The sequence below is a fragment of the Gorilla gorilla genome, chromosome 13 (genome assembly GCF_029281585.2).
Source record: "Gorilla gorilla gorilla isolate KB3781 chromosome 13, NHGRI_mGorGor1-v2.1_pri, whole genome shotgun sequence".
In the NCBI taxonomy this organism is placed as follows: domain Eukaryota; kingdom Metazoa; phylum Chordata; class Mammalia; order Primates; family Hominidae; genus Gorilla; species Gorilla gorilla.
This window is the reverse complement of record NC_073237.2, coordinates 64829104-64833109: the sequence shown is the minus strand read 5'-3', so window position 1 is coordinate 64833109 and position 4006 is coordinate 64829104. Positions and strand designations below refer to the sequence as shown.

At 45.7% G+C, this 4006-nt stretch overlaps 1 pseudogene; it reads right to left on the bottom strand.

The window, feature by feature from the left end:
• Positions 1 to 941: 941 nt before the first annotated feature.
• Positions 942 to 3801, bottom strand: LOC101127656 (dermatan-sulfate epimerase-like; annotated as a pseudogene).
• Between the last annotated feature and the right edge of the window lie 205 nt (positions 3802 to 4006).

Genomic DNA, 4006 nt, shown 5'->3' with positions numbered 1-4006 from the left:
TACTCATTCATAGATACATGTTTTCTAATAAAATATATTTTAAGTTTTTGATGATCTTCTGCTATCATTTTTACTATGTTATCTGAATAGCCATCCAGATCTGTAGTAAAAGATCTTGTTAGCTACATAACTAAAGAAGTACTTCCCCAAGGAAGCTGACACCATCATACCAGGACTTACAACATTTAGCTTTTTTTTTTGAGACAGGGTCTCACTCTGTTGCCAGGCTGGAGTGCAGTGGTGCGATCTCGGCTCACTGCAACCTCTGCCTCCCTGGTTCAAGCGATTCTCCTGCCTCAGCCTCCCGAGTAGCTGGGATTACAAGCGCGCGTCACCATGCCCAGCTAATTTTTGTATTTTTAGTAGAGACAAGAGTTTCACCATGTTGGCCAGGATGGTCTCCATCTCTTGACCTCGTGATCCATCCGCCTCGGCCTCCCAAAGTGCTGAGATTACAGGCGTGAGCCACCGCACCCAGCCAACATTTATCTTTCAACATGACTATACCATTAAAATTTTTAAAATATTTCTCAGAATTGTGTTCTTCAGTCTCTTCCATAATATAGTATATGGAAATTGCTAATAGCATTAAATTAATATTAATAAAACCCAATTCTATCTAAACCTTTTTCTCATAAGAAAAAACATTACTTTAAAAAACAGACTTTTTGTTTCTTCTAAAAGCAGTACTACTTGGACTGCTCAATTGCAATGCCAAATACTTCTGGAAACACCATAAGACCACCAAGCTATTCCTATTGCCTTGATAAATTCCTTTCCTGCTCCAATTTCTCCATGTTTCTGCTTTCTTGTGTCAAAATATCTTCCCTTAATTTGTTAAAATGAATCTGAGGGAAAAAATCTGATAAACTGGGGTAATAAATTTTTTTTTCATGGACTTTTGTGATCACAAAATGACCAGGCAACTTATAGCTTCAGTGCTAACACTGTGATTGGGAACAAGAAGAGTACAACCACAATAAAATACAGCTATCTATTAGAAGAACTGCATAAAGACATCTTTGGCCATGTAGGTTCTGGGCCCTCTGGAAAAAGTCAGTTGTATTGCCAACATGACAAAGAAAATAGCAATGTTCAGGATGAGGAACAATCTGGTATAGGAAGCAGATAGTGATGAGGCCCTGCTACGAGTAGTTGTCACCATCCATGCCTGTCCAACCCGGCCTTTCATCAAGCCCCATTTTTATGTTTCTCATATGTTGTATCTGCAAAATCTAAGAGGTTTTTCATTTCTTCATCTTCATTTATGGGTAGTTCTTTCTGTGCCTGAATCTGAGCTTTCTGTCTAATCTTTTTCTCATTGACCTCAATCTGTGCAAAAATATCAGGGACAGCATCCACAAAATTATAGCATTTGCCTGCCCTTTGGTTTTTCTTTGACTTGTTTTGCTGCTGCTGTTGCTGTGTTATGGCAAAAATCCTGTCGATGGCCTCTTCAGCCTGTCTCTTATCTGAAAATCTCAGCAGCCGGTCAGCAGTCTTCCTAAAGCTAGCTGGTTCTGGACTCAGGACAGTATCTGCTTCTCCAGCTGAAACACTGGCTTAAAATGCTGCAGGTTCTGTTCCACAATAGCAGCATAGTCCTTCACCTCAGGGACAATGCTGCTCTTGATGGCTGAATTCTGGTCAAACAGAATTTTGTGATGATCAGCAATGACCTGTGCAAAGGCAGACTGTCCTGCGGCCTCACCTGTCCACAGGTACGTTGCCTAGGCATGTTCGCTGGTGGCTACGAACACATCCCGTTGCTGAGAGTCTCCGTGGATGGTGAAGCTCTGAACATCTATAGTGACCCTATGAAGAGGTAAGCTGGCCCGGTGATGGGACTTCAGAGGTGCATGGTGACATTCACATAGTTTGTCCCATTGTAGGGATAGCTCCCAGATATGTCACTGACGCAAATGTTGCTTTCTTGCTGTAGCCAGTATTGTCCATCCAGTAGTTTTTATAGAGACAATTTCTCTACCTGATGAAAGCCGCATGGATACCATCTACCACAGTCTCCTCAAAAGAAACATCCACATTGTGGAAGAAGCTCGCTGCTGTCTCCAGGGGACTCTCCTCTCCCAGGTGTATTTGGTCTACAAGGAGAAGCAGCTGTGGATGTAGGAGGATCAGATTCTTCTGAACATTCTTCAGGTTGAGCTGGGGGTTATAAGCTCCCACACCTTCTCCTCAGATGAAAACCACCCCATTTTTCTCCTCTGCTGCAACCACTCTCCCCTGACAGCTAGCTGCCAGGTCATGCTGGTATTTAGACCATTTTGATGAACAGTCTTCTGTGACTTGACCCTTCCAGGGAGAAAAGCAGCTCTTTGACACAGCTGTGGAAAACATCAAAACATTGTTGAAAAGGTGTACTTTGGCCCGTACAGAGCCTCAATAATGAAAGGCACACAACTGGGAGCAAAAGTAAATGAGTTTTGATCATAATGTTCATGCCCTGCCCTAAAATTTCTCCATCCTTTGTTCCAATCTTTGTATTTGTTTCTGTGGACAATGTCACATATTGCATGTCCCCCCAGTTTTCCACACTTGAAAGAGAGGAAAGATTTATTGATTTCAGCAGGTAGTGCACTTCAAGTCACGACACCCAGTCTTCAAAATAATGCAGCGTAGGGGTGCCAAAGTCTGGAGGAGGAACTGATTTCAAGCTGGCATCATACCAGAGAAATTCTGTGTGCAGAGTGCACCGGCGCTGCCCTTTGGACAGTGTTCCTGGACCTTCCACCACACAGTTCCTTCTGATTTGGTCGGCTAGCCAGTTACCACTGCTGTTACGCATGATAAATTTATCAAGGAACACTAATTGGCTTTCTGGACCATAAAATCAGTTGTAATTTGAGTCCTCAATAGCCACAGTCCTTTGAAACCCTGGCAGGATGGTTCTATACATAAATGCAAAGTGTTGTTTAAGCCACGGATGGCCAACGTGGTTGATGTTGAAGTGCCTCTGGATGAGAAACATGTATTGGAAGAGTGATCTAGTGGTGTAGCTTCCATACACAACTCTTTCATAGAGGGAGCCATCCATCATCTCCCTGAGAAAGACCAGAGATTTCTCCATGATGGTCAGAACTTGTTTGGTCCATAAGCAGGATTCTTGAAGATATCCTTGACTGGTCAGTACTAGGCTTCCTGTGAGCAAAGCCATGCAGTTGGTGGGCTGATGATTGTGCAGGTATTGAAATCCCCGTCCTCTCCTGTATGAATTTTCATACATATACCCTGAGGCACTGGCAATCACTTCAAGAAACTTATTCTGTTGTGTCTTGCTCAGGTAGTTGTGCAAGAAGTCATAAGCAGTGGCAAAACCAACCAGGGAGTGAGCAAGCGGGACCTCATCCCAAGGAGCATCTTTCACCAACCAAATAGGCTGCACTGCCATCCTCTCCATGTAGACTTTGGCCATGTCTTGGGCTTCAGTGTCCTCAGGATACAGCACACAGAACATTGCCAAGACACCCAAGTTGTTTCCATAGATTTCGTTCTAGCGGGCACTGTAATCCTTGGGATCCCAGGGAGGGAGGTATTCCAAGGGGCTGCACAGCATCGTGTGCACAGCCTCCGTGAGGCGGGCTGCAATGTGCTCCTGCCAGCTGGCCGCCCTGAGCTGCAGCTCCGCCACCTCTGCCCTGAAGTACAGCATGGGGTGGCTGTTGTGGTTGGCATTGGTGAAGGGAATCATGACTTCTGGGTTCTCGTCGGTGATGTAGGCTGACACAATGCAAAGCAAATATATGAAAAACACTGGGAGCACCCCTGTGTGTGAGTCCTCATCGTGGCATCAGATATCCAAATCTCCAAGGCAGCCAAAGCATCTTCAAAACATCCGCTCCCCGCCGAGGCTCCGTCCTCTCCAGAGTCGCCTCGGCAGCCTCCAGAGCCCGCTCCTGGCCCCCCGCACTCCAGGGCGCCCGGGCTCCCAGCCCCCTCGGAGCCGAGCCCTCGCACTGTGAGTGTTGGTGGGCGCCGCGCCCGGGGA